The 23,243-nt window shown below is 40.0% G+C and overlaps 1 protein-coding gene across 2 annotated transcripts in view; it reads right to left on the reverse strand.

Annotated features, from left to right (window-relative positions):
* LOC140170279 (peroxisomal biogenesis factor 19-like) overlaps nucleotides 1-23,224 on the reverse strand; it is a 39,320-nt gene extending 16,096 nt beyond the window's left edge. For both annotated transcript variants that reach the window (XR_011861517.1, XM_072193647.1), the window contains exon 1: nucleotides 23,039-23,224. The gene's annotated coding sequence lies outside the window, so the exon portion shown is untranslated. The remainder of the gene's footprint in view (nucleotides 1-23,038) is intronic.
* Between the last annotated feature and the right edge of the window lie 19 nt (nucleotides 23,225-23,243).

Here is a 23,243-nt window from a genome sequence, read left to right on the forward strand (position 1 = left end):
CAAAGGGTGACCCTTAAAGTAATCTAAGACTGTGTTGGGATCCCTTAGGAGGATCACTTTCCTTTTGGTAGACACTGCTGAACATACCGTCGAGGCGTAGACTAATAAGGTAACCATCGGCTATGATAGTCGACCGTCTCAAACCTCGGTGAATGGAGAGGACAGCTGACTTATAGCTGGCCCCAGTGGCCCGCTGAAGTCTTGCTTGGAACTTTTCTGTCAGAAACTCCGAACTAGCAGCACATAGGCTCTAGCGGAGAGCTATTTGTCTCATTGCACCAAGCGTAGTATGGAGCCAGACTCTGGCTATACGTACGGAGGGTAGACTTCCGTCTAGCCCCGGCGATGAGAAAACAGCTTCTGATGAACAGTATCCCTCCGCTGCGTGTTCCCTGGTAAGGGCCATGCAGCTAACTGCAGGTGCTCTAGTGATAGACTGGGTACCTCCGCTCCGGGCATCCGGAGCAGATCTGGTACCTCGGGGAGTGCCAGCGGCCTTGCCGCTAGCAGAATGACAATGCAGTCTTCCCACCCGATCTTGGCCACCACCCTCATGAGTAGTGAGATCGGAGGGACTGCATAAGCTGTCATCCCTCCCCAGTCTATGGACAGAGCGTCCACTGTGAATGCTTGGGGGTTCTGCGACCCTTGAGCAGTACACCGGCAGTGGATGATTGCGATGAGATGCGAACAGATCTTTCGAGGGTGGTACATCCCTTGAAGATCGCCTGAGCGACTCTCGGAGCAAGGGACCATTCTGCTGGTCCCGACACCCTTCCTCGTGACAGATTGTGCGCGAGGATGCTGGTGACGCCCGCGATGTGTATCGCTCTCATCGTAATCTGCCTGAACTTGCACCACCCTATCAGGTGTCGTGCATGCAGGCTCAATCGTGGTGGCCCGGAGTCCCTTGTCTGTTGGGGTAGGCTACCACGGTTGTGTTATCCGTCAGGACAACGGTATGTGATTCCACGATCACCTCCTCGTAAGCGAGGGAGGTTGATGTGAAACTCTGTCTCTATGGCCCCCATAGGCCCGAGACGGAGTCTCCGTGGATGTGGACCCCCAGCCCCGCTTTGGCGCTATGGTCGTCACTATGTGACATACCGGGGGTGCAGGAAACCTGACACCCTGGGTCAAATTGGGCTGATGGGTCCACCACCAGAGTTCCTCTCGCGCGATCTCCGACAATGGAACCGCGAGGGATATTGGGTGACGACTGGGCCTGCAAGCAGGCTAGAAGGTGTAGTTGGGTAAGCCTAACGTAGAAACGGCAGTACAGTACGAGGTCTACCATACTGGCCATTAGGCCTACCACCTTCATCCATGCCACAGCGGGTTTTGCCCGAGACTCGCCAAGAGTCAGGCACACGCACCATGTTCGCTCACCCGCTCGGGTGAGAGCACCGCGAACCCCTCCGTGAGGGTGATCTGGGCCCCTACAAATAGTGGTGTCTGCGTCGGGACCACGCTGGACTTTTTGAGCTGATCAAAAATCCAGGGTCCCGCACCCTCGGACTATCAACCCCATGAGACCCGTAGTCTTCAGTGGAGTGCGTCCGTATATGAGCCAAACGTCCAGGTAGCAACTGATGTTGACACCCCTGTGCTTCAGGTACGCTGCCACCGCTCTGACCAAGAGTGTTAAACACCCTGGGAGAGATGGACAGGCGGATGGCGGTATCAAAACTGGTAATTTTGATCCTGTACCTAGAAGCGCAGATGCCTCCGATCTTGAGAGGCGATTGGCATATGCAGATAGGCGTCCGAGAGATCTAGCGATGCTGTTCCCATACCCCTGATGGGGCAGGTTAGCACCGAGGCGAGAGTCCCCATTCTGAACCTCTTGGGCCTGAAGAACGTGTTCAACAGCCTGCGGTTCCGGATGGGGCTCCCGTCGCCGGTCTTCCTTGGAGTGGACACCCTATGGGCTAGGCCCATGGAGCTCTCGTTGAGGCTAGCTGTTAGCACCGCTAATAGGCTCACCTCGCGGAAGAGCTCAGATGTTGTCTGAGCGTGATACGCTTGACGACATCTGGGTCCCTCTCGGATCCCCTCAGGTAGGTCCCGTGGTCCTCCCGCGTTACATCGCAGAGGAAGCGTGCAAGCACGCCGGCGTCATAGCTCTACTGAGCTCGACAGCCCTACGATATCTACCCGTGAGGTTTGCCGGGAATGAGAGTGCAGGCGCCCCTGTGAGGAAGCAGCAGCTGAGCATCCTACTGAAAGGATCCCTGGTCCTCCTCCATGGACTCCCCTTAGGGGGTGTCCGGAGGAAGATCAGTGCTGTTGCTCCCCTCGCGGGGCAGCGGGGAAGGAGACTGTAGTGATGTCACTACGGACTCAGCTTCCGACTCTTTCCCTCGCCCACAGTATCCGTATCATGCTCCGATGATGACGGTAACTGAGGACGGGCATCTGAAAGCGGGTAAGAAGGCATAACCACTGTGTGGCTCGCCGACTACCTGCCAGCAGAAGAGGGAGTACTCCCGCAAGACCCTGAGGTATCCGCCATGGCACCACTGGGTCCGCATGCTCTCGCAGCCGTCGTCCTAGCGCTAGCAGCACGGGCCTACCCTGATCAAGATCTGGGTTAGCCCCATGCCGGCTGGCCTGGTCAACAGCTGATGTTGGTACTGCGTGGCCATCGCTAGCGACACTTGCCACGGTGCTAGGCCGTGGAAGCAACACCCTGCGGCCGGTCCCACGGGGCAGACCCAGCCGGCAGCTGACCCTGAAAGGATCCGCCACCAGGGTAACCCCATGGTACTGCAGTACCAGCACCGCCTCCCCTTGTTGCCACAGAGACTGTGGCGACTAAAGCGAGTGCTGCGGTACCGGTCGCGGTATCAGCGTGGGTACCCGTGAGGGTTCCCAACTGTGGACCGCTGTACCCTCGCCACACTGCGCTCCCTGCTTGCGGGACCAAGCTGTGTGCTGGCGTGGTACCGGCGCGGGACTAGCGCAGGGGCCCGCGAAGGCTCCCGGCTGTGTACCACTGTACCCATGCCTCACTGCGTTCCCCCGCAAGGGATCAAGCCCGTGTGTATGGGTACCCTTACCGGCTGTCCCTTGGCTAGAGGGAGCTTGCCTAGTACCACGGGTAGCTGAGCGCAGATACCCCGATCAATCACCTCGCCACCTGAATAGGCAGCGTCAATCAATGGAGCTATGCCCTGTTGATTTAACAGTGATCGATCAAGAGAGGGTAATTGACCCATTGACGGTAATGGATCACCCACGCTCCGCTGGCTCTCGAGGACATAAGTGGGTTGTTGATCAGCTAGGCTGTTCAAGCTACTTACTGTACCCTCTAGAGCATCGCACAAGGTCGCTGTGCGTGGCGGACCACCCCCGGCGGCTATGGGCGGGTGCATAGCGGCTACCACTGAAGTCAAGCCGTAGCTCGCCTTTGTAGCTGCCACGAATGCACCTGGGTCGCTGTCCCGTGAGAGACTGCGAGCCCAACCCCTGAATAATCGCCAGCCAGTCCCTGTGGACAGCCAGCAGCTATTCTAGGGCCCAGGGTATCACTCGGCGGTCCCGCCATGGAACGCTGCAGTGACAACCCCAGTTGGTTCTGCTAAGACTACACCCACAGCGTTAGCATGTATCGCTCTGCTGAACCCATGCATGCTAGGGTTCAACCCAGGCAAGCCCGGGGTACCCTTGCATGCTGCCCGTCGCTGGCTACTACTGTGGCTGTTTGAGCCTGTAGATATGCCTGCAACAGACGGGTGTCCTCCTGCTAAAACCCCGTGAGGATTTTCGCTAGAGGACTGGTATCCTCCTGCTACAAACCCGCTAGGGTTTTCGCTGGTGGTTACCGCTCTGCTGCCTGCTACTTTGCTCCGGCGTATAGTCAGTGCTTTCGCTGGCTGCTGAGCCTTTGGACGCGCTTAGCAGTCCCGAAGGAACCGCCTGCTTGTCCGGGACCGGAGCCCCTTAAGCAGACCTGCCATGACCCAAAGGGGCTGTCACAGCAGAATCTACCGTGTCGACTGGTATCCTCCTGCTGCAAAACCCGCTAGGGTTTTCGCTGGTGGTTACCGCTCTGCTGCCTGCTACTTTGCTCCGACGTATAGTCAGTGCTTTCGCTGGCTGCTGAGCCTTTGGACGCGCTTAGCAGTCCCGAAGGAACCGCCTGCTTGTCCGGGGACCGGAGCCCCCTTAAGCAGACCTGCCATGACCCATAGGGGCTGTCACAGCAGAATCCACCGTGACGACCTTACCAGTGCCCTTGGTAGATTTCTTCTTCGTCTTATGGCGATGACGGAGCCTATCCAAATCGTCAAGCTGGAACTCGGAGAGTCCTAAGCAAAAGAAAGACATCTAGAAGATCGTGAGCACTCCCTGTGGGTGAAACAGAGCGGGTGTGGGTCCCGCTCCGTCACCAGGGAAGGGCAAGCCCGACAGGGCCGAGGCGAAGCGAGGAGAAAAGGGAGGGGGGGCACTACCCCCCCCCCAACACGCGACTCAAGCCCAGTAAGCAAACCTGAGCACGGAGGCTGGTCGCTAACGTTAGTGGTAAAGTAAGGACTGGCTAACTTTATTACTAAAATGTCAGACGGGTCCCTACCAATCCCCACCGTATGAATATCTGATTAACTTCGTCTTTATTGGACGGTAATGAAGACATAACGATAGAGTAATCACCCTAACATAGCAACAATAACCTACCGTACATGAAATACAATGTGTATGTACAAACATCTATTGTAACTTACAGGCTGCAATGGTTGTTTTACGTGGGAAACAAAATGAATGGCGTCAACGAGCGGCCATTTTGAATTGCTCGTGTGTCCCGTATACAAACGGAGGCACGATATGTAGCTAAGTTTTGGATCGTTTTTTGTCATTTTTTCGCCAGAAAATGTCGTCAAAACTATCCTCAGCCGAACAATACCGGTTTGGTTTTACCTAAGGTGTGAAACTACAACCGTATATCTCGCCTTGGTCGAGAAATTGATACACAGTGCTATGAACAATCGATAGGCACGTCTGTGTCAGTCGGAGACCAAGGAGGATAAGGATCATATGGTGTGACGTCACCTTTTGGGTGAGTCCACCGGGGATCGGGGTTTTTGTTATTTATTCATTTATGTGGGACAAAATGACTATTGGTTTTTCCGCATCTCGGGATCGATGCAAGAAGTATCTTAATCAACATCGAAAGCGGTAAGATCGACCGGTGTACTGAGTCGGTGAGAACTCAAACTTGGTGAATGTGCTCTCTGGAGTTCCGCAAGGGACGGTTTTAGGACCGCTTTTATTTCTGATTTATTTGAACGATCTGCCAAATAATCTAACGTCCTCTATTCGTCTCTTTGCGGACGACTGTGTTGTATACAGAAACATTACTTGTAAGGCTGATGCTCAAAAGCTGCAAAATGATATGCTAATGCTGGACAGGTGGCAACATACCTGGCAGATGGCATTCAATGCCGACAAGTGTTTCTTGCTACGCATTACACATTCTCGTAACCCAATACTTACTGATTACACAATTGGTAACAGCAAATTACAACAAGCTCAGAGTCACAACTATCTGGGTGTAGAATTAACGCATGATTTAAAATGTAACACACACATAAATAACATAACCGCCAAAGCCAATAGGCAGCTTGGCTTCATAAAAAGAAATCTACTATCATGTCCGCAAGAGCTTAAAGCCCTTGCTTACACAACGTTAGACAGACCACCTCAGTATGGGACACAAACAATGGGGAGCTTATCAAAAAAGTTGAATCAACCCAAAGAAGAGCGGCAAGATTTGTGAAACGAGATTACAGCCGGTACAGTAGTCCCACCGACATGTTGACATCCCTTGGATGGGATAAGCTGCAACTCAGAAGGAAAGTAAACAGAGTATCACTAATGCACAAGATCGCATATCGTCAGGCAGCCATTCCAGAGCAAACGTACCTGCAGCCGGTTAAACGCCTTACCCGCAACACAAACAACAAAGCATACCAAAGACCGTCAGGGAGGAAGGATTGCTGGGTCTATTCTTTCTTCCCAAACACAATAAGAGACTGGAATTTAATACCACAGAACATTGTCAACATTGAAGAAAATAAGCAATTCAAACAAGAGATCCTGAAACATTATCAACATCAAAAGTCACTAGTCTAAAAAAGTTAAACTTCTAGTTCTACGCATCGCATCGCGCACTAATCCCTCCTCGCCCTGGTTACGATTGTAGCGTTGAGGAGTAATTAAGCAGAAGCAGAAGCAGAAGCAGAATAAGTAATACGCGTTCATTAACCTATAACCAATGCGCTATAATATTTGAGAAAAATGCAAAAATAGGCACAAAATTGGCAGGGGTGTAGGGAAACAGGACGGTTCGCACCCTTTCAATTTCGGACCCGTGCACTTTCGCCCCCTTTCAATTTCGCACCCGTGCACTTTCGCCCCCTTTTTAAACCGCGGGTAATGTGCTGCTGTTGATTGATGATGCACGATTGATCGCTTCAACTCCCGGTTGTACAGTGGGGTGTTGTATGTGTATAGTATTGGTTGACTTTTGAGTGTTGATTGTCTGTGTTTGCAGTACCGGTACTGGGTCCAGCGTGTACAAAAGCAAATAGTATGTTGATGGACTCTCCGGTTCGATTGAATTTAATAGGCCTATATTTACGATATATTAAATGTGCTTCACTAAAGATTGGTATTCATTATGTTTTTGATTTGTTATTTTGTTTTACTTAGGCCTATTTTATTTTATTTCATTTCTATTTTATTTTATTTTAAGCCTATTAAATTATTTTTATTATATTATTATTATTATTATTATTATTATTATTATTATTATTATTATTATCATTATTATTATATTATTGTTATTAGAATTATGTTACCTTATTAGTACTTTATAATAGGCTATATAATTTAGTATTCAATTATTTATGGCTTATAAAGTATAAAATTTATATAGGGCCTAATAGTGATATGGCCAAAAATATGATGGCTTATAATTTATAATTTTATCCCATCTTTATGTTGCCGAATTGATCTTCTTTGACATGACACTAATGGAAAAAAAAAATTTAGCAAATTTCTCAAAGACAAATGCGCATTAAACAAAACAAATGCCTGCAGCAGCTTTGCGATAATGCTGTGCCGACTTTCACCACCTTTCTTCACCGCGAGTATTAGCTGCCACTAGTATGCCGAAGCGCCGGGCGTGACATGGGTTCAATCAATGCAATGGTAGCCTCACGGTGACTAGGCAGTAGCATGCATATATTCGTCCCAGAACACACCCGTGCGGATCGATTGCTTGACAAGTCTCCGGGCCACGCAATGGCGTGATTGTATAAAGTGTGACTCCTTCAACCCATTATGTAATGAATGACTTACGCGAAGCGCGGGTATGGTGTGGGTCCAATCAATGGTAGGGTACCGTAAACAGACACGCAAAAGTGCCATGCCTCTTGACGTACGATCGTAAAATATTATTAATCAGGAAAGTTTTCTGTTCGTTTTAATGAGAAATGTAAATAATGAACTAAATGTTTTAACTTTTATGTCTTTTAATGAATGATGTATTTTGTCTGTGTTCTTAATTAATTTAATATACATATTTCTACAAGTGTTACGTAAATTGTATAAAACAAAGAAATGCAGGCCGCGACAAATTTTATTTTTTAGCTTGCCCGATCGGGCAGGCAATATCCAAAAATTGGTTGCCCGAAATTGCCCGAAATTAACCCATATTCCCGGCAACAATTGTCGACAAAGTCACATACGGTACTCATCATGCAGTGCAGTGCATAGTACCGTAAGTGTGCGAATTTGGCAGTTTCATACGAAATCCAATACTTTTCTCAGTTAAGTTGATAAATAAATGAGTATTCATGAAATGCATAAAAAATGAACATTTCATTCAATTATTTCACTGTTTGTTTCTTACATGTGGAAAATAATGTGTATTTTATGTGAAATTTTGTCAGTAAAGTCACGGCGATTTACGTATTTCACCAACTACTAGTACATCTCAATCTCAATCATATGCAAATACATCGCCAGCTGACGCCATTGACGTCATGATATTTGCAGGAAACAGGTTCTATAATTGGCCAAACTTCCAATACGTCACGTAACGGCATGATGTTCATTAGCATATATACATGTACATGTATGTCTGCAAGTCTGGTGTGGGATACGAGTGCCTAGCGAAATTTGAGTTCCATTTCAAGAAGTTTTCTACTTTGTTTTGACGTTTTTTTACTTCTGTGAACACGCCAAGTTGGACAGAAATACTCCATTTTAAATCATCAAGCTTTAATTGGTTTAACTTTAGACTTGCCCGATCGGGCACAGCTCTTCAGAGTTTTAATTGCCCGACAAAAATGTGATTGCCCCGGCTATCGGACAGAAGCGATTTGTCGCAGCCTGAAGAAATGTAAATACTTTTAATGAATTTTGATATATGGTCATTTTCACAGTAAAGGGTGTAACTTTTGATTTTTAGGGTCAAAATTTCAAACCACTTAAATATGTTTCTGTTTACTGTAATCATGCATAGAAGCAACTTAAATTCCAGTAAAATAGTGTTTCAAGGCTTAAACCTTTTGATTTCTGATAAAAAATTTGACATTTCCAAAACATTTTGGTTAAAATCTAAGAAAAAATGTATTTTACATAAGCTCAGAAAATTATGACATGAAAGCTGGAATACATGTGAAATCCCATTCCAAAGTAAGTCAACAGATATAAGTTAAATTTTATACCATGTTTTGCTATGTTTGTAATTGCAATTTTGAAAATTTTTAACATCAAGGGTCATTTGCAATGGAAATTTCCCAACCTTAAACATATTTTTTAAGTTTTAATTGGGTTCCTAAAATAATTTAAATGTCTAACTTCATGTACAAATACTACTTGATGAAAGGAACCTCCCAGCCAAGTTTCACAGAAATTGGAGTTATTTTTAGAATTGGCAATTCAAGCGATTTGTGTTTCGGAGGCTTCAGTTAACAACACAGGTGATCATAAAAGTAAAATATTTGGCTAACTACTACAAGTTGACATGAAAAATAGGTAAAAAATATCACAATTACCAATTTTCATGCTTTGCTTCTAAGTATTGAATTTCAGTTGTGACAAAAATTAAATTATCACAGCAAGTCATTTTTTTTTTGTTTCGGAGGCTTCATGTTTACAATGGTTAAACATGGCAGAAGTAGTTTTTTTGAAAACAACACTGTTGGGATCATCTAAGCTGTTATTTTCTTGTGTGTATTGAATCAATGATTCTATGCGGCAGATATGGCAGATTTATAACATGATAATTTTTTCACCCATTTGTTATTATGGTGTTATTTGCATGTGAAGCCTCCGAAACGGGCTTTCTTGGATATCAGTATATTTTTTCAAGCATTAACCATAATATCAATTTTTTTTTAAATTTATGACATTCTGCACATATCATGCAACAATTACAATGCAGATATCAATATGGAACATACCAATTTAGATATGCATAGATGATAATTAAGTTTACTGTTGTTTCGGAGGCTTCATTTGTTTCGGAGGCTTCAATTGTTAACGGAAAGTTTGTATTGGGTCCCATTTTCAAACGGTGATATATATCTCCATGATTTAAAAACAAGTGACTTGAGGATCTACTTTGCTACATTTTGATAAATAGATTGGATGAGCTCTTTTATTTATATTTGCCCAAGCTTGCTGAACAGTTTGTTTCGGAGGCTTCAAAAAAGTTAACGGAAAATCGGCTCTTTGAAGTCAAGATTTTATAAAAATTTTAAAAGCTTGCAAATCAACTAATCTTTGTTACCCATTTCAAGTTAAGATATCAACTGTTATGAATCAAGAAGAAGTGAAGAAATAACCAAGAATTATGAACCAAAGCTATACCCACAAAGTTTGTTAACAATTGTTAACGGAAAATGAAGCCTCGAAGCGACAAATATCGAAGTCCGGTTCTCAAAAATACAGGGCTGTTCACAATTAAATCTAATGTGGCAGTGTTTACTGAACATATGACCGTACTTTCAGGATAAGAAAAATTATCCATGAACTAACTGAAGAAAACACAGGGTTTTACAAAATGTTACTGTTTTTACAGTTTTTCAAAATGGCAATATTAGGTACATTTAAGCCTGCTAAAACTGAACGCAGTAACTCCCGAAGATGATTATGCTACCCAAGGTAGCTGCTAACTAGATGACTTATGTGGCCAAAAATCATGGAATTCTGTGGCTTTATTAGAAAACTACGGATCAAAATGTTAAAAATCCAAAGTTACACCCTTTACCGTGAAAATGACCATATTTGATGTATGATTTTTTGATGTTTATGCATTCTTATGTTTTTAAAAAATTCTTACATATATAGGGCTTATGTATAATTCTACAAATTGTTATGTATATTGTTTTTATGACACAGAGCCCCTGTAATAGCAGATTTATCTGAAAGGTAGCCCTGTATAAATATGGTTTTAATAAATAACATAAAGTAAATAAACAAATTTGTGGAAAAAATGCTATCCAATTCTGCATTGTAAATGATTGACATTTATGTGTTCATGATTCATTTTGTTTACTGGCCTGTCAATCACGGACTCATTATGACGATGCTTTATTAACACCACGGCACATCTTATATCTTAATCTGCTAAATATGCCGACAATTTTAAGGCGGGATGTTTGAACTCGAAGATGTCAATAATGTAATATAGCATCTATTTCTTAGATAATAAAGATCGTGTAAAGGAGATGAATTTCTTTCTTTATTTTTCTTTTCTTTTTCCTTTTTTTTCGTTTTTATAGTGCATTTTTTCTTCTTTTTTTTAATCAAGAAAGCTGTTTTGTTTTTGGATGTTGCTGCACATAATAAACAGTTTTAAACAATCAATTTATTTATCAATTAGATTTATTCAGTTCATCTTAATTTCTTTGGATTTCGTTTTTTTTTTTTTTTTCTTTCTTTATTTCCTTTCTTTCTTTTTTCGTTTGCATGATCAGGCTATAGGGGTCCGACGCATAACTGACATCTATCTTAAAGGAGTATTTCGTGATCCTAGTATCATCTTTTTATGACATTTTTTAGTAGACATGGTAGATATGCTTGAAAAAATCTTATTCCCAAAATTTCAGTTGATTCCGATTTTGCATTATGCGAGTTATGCATGACTATGTGTAATACACTGCTCCATAGGCCACTGTTGTAATTTCGTTCTGGTACACCAGAACGTAATTCAAAATTGACGATATTTTTGCTAGACGAATTAAATCTGCAAGAATTATTTTTTGGACATAAACATTATGTAGCCAGAGGTTTCCAGTGGTATAAAAATCTCAATTTTTTTGTTTTTTTTGAGGGGATAATAATAATAATATTAATAATAATAATAACTTTATTTATATACGGTAAAACATGTTCAATACAATCGTCCGTGTGGATATTAAAACATTACTAAAATATAAAATATAAAAGTTTGTTAAAAGATAATTATAATGCAAAAATGTACATAGATTAATACAATATTTCACTAAGAGACAAAAATTTATAATAAATGAATATGATAAAAATAATCTGCATTCATCCTCATATCATTGTTATTCTTCTTATTATTATTATTATCATATTATTATCATTATATTACATTATTAAATAAACTTTGTATAACATTGTTATTATTATTATTATTATTATTATCATATTATTATTATTATCATCATATTATATTATTAAATTAACTTTGTTTATAAATATGTTTTGTGTTACTCCCCCATTGGATGTTGTGTCATACTTTCATTGTTTTTAATTTTAGGCTAATGAAAGTCGATTCAAAGTTTCCCGTTACCCTACTCCGCTCAAAACAAATTGCTGGCCAAATATTTCATTATTTTGAATAAATGTTGATTTCTAACAAACTTTTTAATATACAAATAAATAATTGTGTTTTTAAATATGGTCGCATGTCATAAGTTGGGTACAATTTCCATTACATAGTCAAAAATGACAAAAATTGTATTTTTTGATATGTTGTATATATTGACAACCTCTAACAATTACCACCACTTTTAACCTTAGCACATGCTTAATTTTTGAGATAATGCTTAATTACTAATTGATTAATACACAGGCGTCTATGTAAATCTCAATTTTCAAATGCATTTTTCTCAAATCGGACCTCAATTACAAAAATGACTGTAAAATTTTTATTTTATGCAAGAATGTCATCAGATTTTTTGGATATGTTCTCAATACATTAATGCTTGAAATGAACTATTTAAAATAATTGTACGCATGTTAATTACGTTGTGGAGGTCAATGACCTTTTTATGCGTAATTAGCGAGCTGGTTATTCTATTATTGAGGAAGTGAATATCAAGAAGAGAAATGTACATTAGCATATTGCTAAAAATACTGAAATTCAACTATGGTTTTATTAAAAATGAAAAAAATGGAATATATAACCCTTTAAGGTGGTACTACACCCCTTGATAAATTTGTGAATATTTTTGCATTTTTCTCAAAAAATAATATCACACTGGTAACAAAAGTTATGTATATTATAGGGGTAATGAATCCAGTTACTACACTGGAATTTCAGTGACTCAAAACAAGCGGTACGTTATTTATGATAAGAAAAGAGGTACCGCTAGAATGTACCTCATTTCTTTTAACATATAATGAACCCCTTGTCTTGAATCACTGAAATTTCAGTGAAGTAATTGGATTCCGTGCCCCTATATAATATACATATAACTTTTGTTACCAGTGTGTAGTTACTTATTTGAGAAAAGTGCAAAATTAGTCACAAAATTTATCAGGGGGTGTAGTACCACCTTAAGTAGTCAGTAATTGTTTTAGTTGTACAAATTCAACATTCAGAGCTGTCAATACATCATACCCTCACTAGATTTGCAAAAGTAACCAGTAGTTTTGACATGCTGACATGTGAATTTTCACACAGGCCCTATATTGCACACTCCCGCATCCGCCTGCTCCACATCCGCCTGCTCCTCCACCCCTGGCATTTTTCATTTCAACTGATGTGATTTTTTTACTGAATGATGTATAATTATATGCTTCAGTAGACTGAAAGAGTATAAAATTAGGCTTAAAATGAGGTATCAGTCACTGCTGTAGGATATGGGGTTACGGAAAGCCAATCAAATTTGTATCGCAATTTTCAGAAAAGTGTAATCCCTCCACCCTTTTTGCATACCCAACTTATGACTTGCGACCATATATCATAAATCTCTTTCTGTTGATTTTCAGGGATTTTCTTTGTAGTAGGAGCATGGTATATGGCTAATAATGAATTAATAATGAATACCTACTCAATTCTCTGTCCCGCACTTTTTGATCTGCTCTGATCTCATCCCGTAACAAATATTTTGAAACTTTTTATAATAGTTGTACAATCATCTTCATGTGGTTGTAAACTACATCTGTAAACTACAAACTGTGATTTATCACATGTATACATGGGCAGTTATTGGTTTATGCCTGTAACAGATGCAATAATGAAATGGTGTAAAATAATGAATAATGAATAATGAAATGGTCACCTACACAGTCATGAAAATTTATGTAACGGGAAACTGGGAATTGACTTTCATTAGCCTTATCCATTGCTTGTTGACACTTGTATCCTTTTGGACCCATCCTTTGGTCGTCAGTTGGAACAAATTTTCACTGTTTTTATACATATTATAATTAATAATTAAATATAAATTTATTATTATTATTACTATTTTTATCATTGAATTCTAATTATTTCATTATTTTGGGTAAGCCTGCTGCTAAAATATCTGGCCTGTAATATATACTGAGAAAAAAAAATCGTTCCTCTATTTTGTTATAAAATATCCTTTCTTTCCTTCCTTCCCGGGTTTATAATAAGTGCATGCCCGACGGCCCCAGCACTATAAACATACTACGCCGCACCGCCGGGAGTTCAAGCAATCGATCGTGCATCAATCAACAGCAGCACAATACCAGCGGTATAAAAAGGGGCGAAAGTGCACGGGTGCGAAATAGAAAGGGGGCGAAAGTGCACGGGTCCGAAATTGAAAGGGTGCGAACCGTCCAGCATTGGTGTAGTACCCCTTAAGGGGCGCAACACTAAATCACTACGCATTTTATGTAAGAACGAAATTCGCTAATATAGTCCATAGTGAGTATGAGATTGTAGCGACCATATCTACCGACATGTTCACTTTAAATCACTCAATATCAGCTCATATGAATTCGACAAGTGTCTTCAATGATAACATGCAGAAAAACCCGGACATTTTATCTCAAAAGCAATTCTCTGTGGCGGATGAAGACAACTTCCGATTTTGAAATGTGAGTGGTGAATTTAGTATATTTTTAGGCCATATTTTTTGCACCGCTAAATAGCGAAAAAAGTCAACGGTCATCGATATATGCCGACAAAAGTTTTGGAATCTACAGAAACAGAGCTTTAATTTGATACCAAATTTATTTTGTCAAGTATTGCAGGGACGTCAGGAATGGCGCTTCAAGTAGGCCAAAATCACACGTTATCCTATGGGACGCTTATTTAGTGTTGCGCCTTGTAACGGCCGTCGCTATGAACGCGTTCTTTTTACATTCTTCGCGTAAAATAAGAAATGCGCGTCATGAAATGTGTTCTATTTCAATCATGATGATAAACAAGGATTACGAAAAGTCACCCTGATGAATTATTATTGGGAAAAATGCTTTATTGGCCTCGCAGGCGCCTGCAAAGTCTAGATATTGTATCCAAAAATCTTCAAAAAGGCTCAAAAATGGGTTTTAAAGTTAATAGGCATTGTTAATCTGCATGAAGCCGTTTTGCTGCATATTCAGTAGGCCTATGCAAAAAGACCATAATTGTTACTACTGAAACAGGGGGGTGTTTGTACTTCACACTCATTAACAAGTGCTTTCCAAAACAAAATGGCAAGACAGACAATCTAGAAAAGAAATTAAACTTGGTTCAAAGACGTGCTTAAATTGTTGTCTGTCACTAGGTTTAGTGAGTTTTGTGCAAACTCTCGCATATTGGAGGAAAAGTCGAAATATGCGATTTTCCGCGTTCGCACTGATCTTTAAAACAACATTTCTCTTGAACGAAATGTCGCAGAGACATGAAATTTTCGGTGTTGAGCTACAAATTTTCTCTAATTTAATTAATAAGTGACAAATGTGGATTTTGAAAACTTTTAAATCCTTATAAGAGGCGCAACACTAAATCACTACGCATTTTATGTAAGAACGAAATTAAATTAATATAGTCCATAGTGAGTATGAGATTGTAGCGACCATATCTACCGACATGTTCACTTTAAATCACTCAATATCAGCTCATATGAATTCGACAAGTGTCTTCAATGATAACATGCAGAAAAACCCGGACATTTTATCTCAAAAGCAATTCTCTGTGGCGGATGAAGACAACTTCCGATTTTGAAATGTGAGTGGTGAATTTAGTATATTTTTAGGCCATATTTTTTGCACCGAAAAAAAAAAAAAAAAGTCAACGGTCATCGATATATGCCGACAAAAGTTTTGGAATCTACAGAAACAGAGCTTTAATTTGATACCAAATTTATTTTGTCAAGTATTGCAGGGGCGTCAGGAATGGCGCTCAAGTAGGCCAAAATCACACGTTATCCTATGGGACGCTTATTTAGTGTTGCGCCCCCTGTAACGGCCGTCGCTATGAACGCGTTCTTTTTACATTCTTCGCGTAAAATAAGAAATGCGCATCATGAAATGTGTTCTATTTCAATCATGATGATAAACAAGGATTACGAAAAGTCACCCTGATGAATTATTATTGGGAAAAATGCTTTATTGGCCGAGCAGGCGCCTGAAAAGTCTAGATATTGTATCCAAAAATCTTCAAAAAGGCTCAAAAATGGGTTTTAAAGTTAATAGGCATTGTTAATCTGCATGAAGCCGTTTTGCTGCATATTCAGTAGGCCTATGCAAAAGACCATAATTGTTACTACTGAAACAGGGGGGTGTTTGTACTTCACACTCATTAACAAGTGCTTTCCAAAACAAAATGGCAAGACAGACAATCTAGAAAAGAAATTAAACTTGGTTCAAAGACGTGCTTAAATTGTTGTCTGTCACTAGTTTTAGTGAGTTTTGTGCAAACTCTCGCATATTGGAGGAAAAGTCGAAATATGCGATTTTCCGCTTCGCACTGATCTTTAAAACAACATTTCTCTTGAACGAAATGTCGAGAGACATGAAATTTTCGGTGTTGAGCTACAAATTTTCTCTAATTTAATTAATAAGTGACAAATGTGGATTTTGAAAACTTTTAAATCCTTATAAGGCGGCGCAACACTAAATCACTACGCATTTTATGTAAGAACGAAATTCGGATAATAGAGTCCATAGTGAGTATGAGATTGTAGCGACCATATCTACCGACATGTTCACTTTAAATCACTCAATATCAGCTCATATGAATTCGACAAGTGTCTTCAATGATAACATGCAGAAAAACCCGGACATTTTATCTCAAAAGCAATTCTCTGTGGCGGATGAAGACAACTTCCGATTTTGAAATGTGAGTGGTGAATTTAGTATATTTTTAGGCCATATTTTTTGCACCGCGAAATAGCGAAAAAAGTCAACGGTCATCGATATATGCCGACAAAAGTTTTGGAATCTACAGAAACAGAGCTTTAATTTGATACCAAATTTATTTTGTCAAGTATTGCAGGGACGTCAGGAATGGCGCTCGAAGTAGGCCAAAATCACACGTTATCCTATGGGACGCTTATTTAGTGTTGCGCCCCCTTGTAACGGCCGTCGCTATGAACGCGTTCTTTTTACATTCTTCAAGTAAAATAAGAAATGCGCGTCATGAAATGTGTTCTATTTCAATCATGATGATAAACAAGGATTACGAAAAGTCACCCTGATGAATTATTATTGGGAAAAATGCTTTATTGGCCGAGCAGGCGCCTGCAAAGTCTAGATATTGTATCCAAAAATCTTCAAAAGGCTCAAAATGGGTTTTAAAGTTAATAGGCATTGTTAATCTGCATGAAGCCGTTTTGCTGCATATTCAGTAGGCCTATGCAAAAAGACCATAATTGTTACTACTGAAACAGGGGGGTGTTTGTACTTCACACTCATTAACAAGTGCTTTCCAAAACAAAATGGCAAGAGTAAGACAGACAATCTAGAAAAGAAATTAAACTTGGTTCAAAGACGTGCTTAAATTGTTGTCTGTCACTAGTTTTAGTGAGTTTTGTGCAAACTCTAGCATATTGGAGGAAAAGTCGAAATATGCGATTTTCCAGCGTTCGGCACTGATCTTTAAAACAACATTTCTCTTGAACGAAATGTCGCAGAGACATGAAATTTTCGGTGTTGAGCTACAAATTTTCTAATTTAATTAATAAGTGACAAATGTGGATTTTGAAAACTTTTAAATCCTTATAAGGGGCGCAACACTAAATCACTACGCATTTTATGTAAGAACGAAATTCGCTAATATAGTCCATAGTGAGTATGAGATTGTAGCGACCATATCTACCGACATGTTCACTTTAAATCACTCAATATCAGCTCATATGAATTCGACAAGTGTCTTCAATGATAACATGCAGAAAAACCCGGACATTTTATCTCAAAAGCAATTCTCTGTGGCGGATGAAGACAACTTCCGATTTTGAAATGTGAGTGGTGAATTTAGTATATTTTTAGGCCATATTTTTTGCACCGCCAAATAGCGAAAAAAGTCAACGGTCATCGATATATGCCGACAAAAGTTTTGGAATCTACAGAAACAGAGCTTTAATTTGATACCAAATTTATTTTGTCAAGTATTGCAGGGACGCCAGGAATGGCGCTTCAAGTAGGCCAAAATCACACGTTATCCTATGGGACGCTTATTTAGTGTTGCGCCCTTGTAACGGCCGTCGCTATGAACGCGTTCTTTTTACATTCTTCGCGTAAAATAAGAAATGCGCGTCATGAAATGTGTTCTATTTCAATCATGATGATAAACAAGGATTACGAAAAGTCACCCTGATGAATTATTATTGGGAAAAATGCTTTATTGGCCGAGCAGGCGCCTGCAAAGTCTAGATATTGTATCCAAAAATCTTCAAAAAGGCTCAAAAATGGGTTTTAAAGTTAATAGGCATTGTTAATCTGCATGAAGCCGTTTTGCTGCATATTCAGTAGGCCTATGCAAAAAGACCATAATTGTTACTACTGAAACAGGGGGGGGGGGTGTTTGTACTTCACACTCATTAACAAGTGCTTTCCAAAACAAAATGGCAAGACAGACAATCTAGAAAAGAAATTAAACTTGGTTCAAAGTGGTGCTTAAATGGTTGTCTGTCACTAGTTTTAGTGAGTTTTGTGCAAACTCTAGCATATTGGAGGAAAAGTCGAAATATGCGATTTTCCGCGTTTCGGCACTGATCTTTAAAACAACATTTCTCTTGAACGAAATGTCGCAGAGACATGAAATTTTCGGTGTTGAGCTACAAATTTTCTCTAATTTAATTAATAAGTGACAAATGTGGATTTTGAAAACTTTTAAATCCTTATAAGAGGCAACACTAAATCACTACGCATTTTATGTAAGAACGAAATTCGCTAATATAGTCCATAGTGAGTATGAGATTGTAGCGACCATATCTACCGACATGTTCACTTTGAATCACTCAATATCAGCTCATATGAATTCGACAAGTGTCTTCAATGATAACATGCAGAAAAACCCGGACATTTTATCTCAAAAGCAGTTTTCTGTGGCGGATGAAGACAACTTCCGATTTTGAAATGTGAGTGGTGAATTTAGTATATTTTTAGGCCATATTTTTTTCACTGTTATATAGCGAAAAAAGTCAACGGTCATCGATATATGCCGACAAAAGTTTTGGAATCTACAGAAACAGAGCTTTAATTTGATACCAAATTTATTTTGTCAAGTATTGCAGGGACGCCAGGAATGGCGCTCGAAGTAGGCCAAAATCACACGTTATCCTATGGGACGCTTATTTAGTGTTGCGCCCCCCTTGTAACGGCCGTCGCTATGAACGCGTTCTTTTTACATTCTTCGCGTAAAATAAGAAATGCGCGTCATGAAATGTGTTCTATTTCAATCATGATGATAAACAAGGATTACGAAAAGTCACCCTGATGAATTATTATTGGGAAAAATGCTTTATTGGCCGAGCAGGCGCCTGCAAAGTCTAGATATTGTATCCAAAAATCTTCAAAAAGGCTCAAAAATGGGTTTTAAAGTTAATAGGCATTGTTAATCTGCATGAAGCCGTTTTGCTGCATATTCAGTAAACAAAAAAAAAAAGACCATAATTGTTACTACGGCAACGGGAGGGGGGGTGTTTGTACTTCACACTCATTAACAAGTGCTTTCCAAAACAAAATGGCAAGACAGACAATCTAGAAAAGAAATTAAACTTGGTTCAAAGACGTGCTTAAATTGTTGTCTGTCACTAGTTTTAGTGAGTTTTGTGCAAACTCTCATATTGGAGGAAAAGTCGAAATATGCGATTTTCCGCGTTCGGCACTGATCTTTAAAACAACATTTCTCTTGAACGAAATGTCGCAGAGACATGAAATTTTCGGTGTTGAGCTACAAATTTTCTCTAATTTAATTAATAAGTGACAAATGTGGATTTTGAAAACTTTTAAATCCTAATAAGGTAGCGCAACACTAAATCACTACGCATTTTATGTAAGAACGAAATTGCTAATATAGTCCATAGTGAGTATGAGATTGTAGCGACCATATCTACCGACATGTTCACTTTAAATCACTCAATATCAGCTCATATGAATTGACAAGTGTCTTCAATGATAACATGCAGAAAAACCCGGACATTTTATCTCAAAAGCAATTCGCTGTGGCGGATGAAGACAACTTCCGATTTTGAAATGTGAGTGGTGAATTTAGTATATTTTAGGCCATATTTTTTGCACCGCTAAATAGCGAAAAAAGTCAACGGTCATCGATATATGCCGACAAAAGTTTTGGAATCTACAGAAACAGAGCTTTAATTTGATACCAAATTTATTTTGTCAAGTATTGCAGGGACGTCAGGAATGGCGCTCGAAGTAGGCCAAAATCACACGTTATCCTATGGGACGCTTATTTAGTGTTGCGCCCCCTTGTAACGGCCGTCGCTATGAACGCGTTCTTTTTACATTCTTCGCGTAAAATAAGAAATGCGCGTCATGAAATGTGTTCTATTTCAATCATGATGATAAACAAGGATTACGAAAAGTCACCCTGATGAATTATTATTGGGAAAAATGCTTTATTGGTCGAGCAGGTGCCTGCAAAGTCTAGATATTGTATCCAAAAATCTTCAAAAAGGCTCAAAAATGGGTTTTAAAGTTAATAGGCATTGTTAATCTGCATGAAGCCGTTTTGCTGCATATTCAGTAGGCCTATGCAAAAGACCATAATTGTTACTACTGAAACAGGGGGGGTGTTTGTACTTCACACTCATTAACAAGTGCTTTCCAAAACAAAATGGCAAGACAGACAATCTAGAAAAGAAATTAAACTTGGTTCAAAGACGTGCTTAAATTGTTGTCTGTCACTAGTTTTAGTGAGTTTTGTGCAAACTCTCGCATATTGGAGGAAAAGGCGAAATATGCGATTTTCCGCGTTTCGGCACTGATCTTTAAAACAACATTTCTCTTGAACGAAATGTCGCAGAGACATGAAATTTTCGTGTTGAGCTACAAATTTTCTCTAATTTAATTAATAAGTGACAAATGTGGATTTTGAAAACTTTTAAATCCTTATAAGGGGGCGCAACACTAAATCACTACGCATTTTATGTAAGAACGAAATTCGCTAATATAGTCCATAGTGAGTATGAGATTGTAGCGACCATATCTACCGACATGTTCACTTTAAATCACTCAATATCAGCTCATATGAATTCGACAAGTGTCTTCAATGATAACATGCAGAAAAACCCGGACATTTTATCTCAAAAGCAATTCTCTGTGGCGGATGAAGACAACTTCCGATTTTGACATGTGAGTGGTGACTTTAGTATATTTTTAGGCCATATTTTTTGCACCGAAATAGCGAAAAAAAGTCAACGGTCATCGATATATGCCGACAAAAGTTTTGGAATCTACAGAAACAGAGCTTTAATTTGATACCAAATTTATTTTGTCAAGTATTGCAGGGACGCCAGGAATGGCGCTCAAGTAGGCCAAAATCACACGTTATCCTATGGGACGCTTATTTAGTGTTGCGCCCCTTGTAACGGCCGTCGCTATGAACGCGTTCTTTTTACATTCTTCGCGTAAAATAAGAAATGCGGCGTCATGAAATGTGTTCTATTTCAATCATGATGATAAACAAGGATTACGAAAAGTCACCCTGATGAATTATTATTGGGAAAATGCTTTATTGGCGAGCAGGCGCCTGCAAAGTCTAGATATTGTATCCAAAAATCTTCAAAAAGGCTCAAAAATGGGTTTTAAAGTTAATAGGCATTGTTAATCTGCATGAAGCCGTTTTGCTGCATATTCAGTAGGCCTATGCAAAAAGACCATAATTGTTACTACTGAAACAGGGGGGGGGGGGTTTGTACTTCACACTCATTTAAAACAAGTGCTTTCCAAAACAAAATGGCAAGACAGACAATCTAGAAAAGAAATTAAACTTGGTTCAAAGACGTGCTTAAATTGTTGTCTGTCACTAGTTTTAGTGAGTTTTGTGCAAACTCTCGCATATTGGAGGAAAAGTCGAAATATGCGATTTTCCGCGCTTCGGCACTGATCTTTAAAACAACATTTCTCTTGAACGAAATGTCGCAGAGACATGAAATTTTCGGTGTTGAGCTACAAATTTTCTCTAATTTAATTAATAAGTGACAAATGTGGATTTTGAAAACTTTTAAATCCTTATAAGGGGCGCAACACTAAATCACTACGCATTTTATGTAAGAACGAAATTCGCTAATATAGTCCATAGTGAGTATGAGATTGTAGCGACCATATCTACCGACATGTTCACTTTAAATCACTCAATATCAGCTCATATGAATTCGACAAGTGTCTTCAATGATAACATGCAGAAAAACCCGGACATTTTATCTCAAAAGCAATTCTCTGTGGCGGATGAAGACAACTTCCGATTTTGAAATGTGAGTGGTGAATTTAGTATATTTTTAGGCCATATTTTTTGCACCGCGAAATAGCGAAAAAAGTCAACGGTCATCGATATATGCTAGACGTTCGCCTTTCGTATCTCTTTCCTTGTTGGAAAGGTATAACGTTGAGGAGATAGGAACATGTACCGTCATCCGGGACCTACTCTGCCATGTTTGGCTGAGTAACGGTACATGAACACGGTCTTTTGTGCCTATGTAAATTAGTCATTGTGTAAAGCTGTGTTTATACCCATTATACCCATGGGTTGCTCATCATCAGACTGAATCCTTGACCGACAGAGGGTGTCAATACAGGCCTACGTGTCGCTTTTGAAAAACAGCGTCATGCGCATGCTCAGCAGGCAAATAGGACGGTGATTTAGTACACTGATCATGCGTGCGATTCAGATTTCTGCAAAAGCGATTGAGTATAAATGAGTCTTTAGAAATGACTGGCGATTGTGTGTTCTCAAGTGGGTTTTATCATGTTAATTAGTGACCTGACACACATTTGTATTGGTTCGATCAAGCATTGATTTTTTTGTACTGGATCGCTCAAGCATCTCCAACAAATTTTTCAATCGTAAGTGCCTCTGGCCCTAGTGTGGAAGTAAAAACGGATACTATGGCCAGAGTTCTAGGGCTAATATATGCCGACAAAAGTTTTGGAATCTACAGAAACAGAGCTTTAATTTGATACCAAATTTATTTTGTCAAGTATTGCAGGGACGTCAGGAATGGCGCTCGAAGTAGGCCAAAATCACACGTTATCCTATGGGACGCTTATTTAGTGTTGCGCCCCTTAACTGGTGTCCGGGTAGCGGAATTCGACAGCCATTGAAATTTAGTCCAATATTTGACGGTATTTTACTTACTATCTAGGAGATCATCCAACCCAGCAGTATCTACTGATTCTTCTTTCTTCTCTTCGCTATCCTGCGACACATTTTTAACCACCTCTTCTGCTGTCTCTTCCGTTTTATCTGTCATTTTGATAAAGTGTTCAGCACCTCCTCCTCGGAATTGTGTACAAAAAGGTCAACTGCTCTGACCTTTGACCAGCCAAACTCAACCGCTTTT

This window comes from Amphiura filiformis, chromosome 14 (assembly GCF_039555335.1).
Source record: "Amphiura filiformis chromosome 14, Afil_fr2py, whole genome shotgun sequence".
Lineage (NCBI taxonomy): Eukaryota > Metazoa > Echinodermata > Ophiuroidea > Amphilepidida > Amphiuridae > Amphiura > Amphiura filiformis.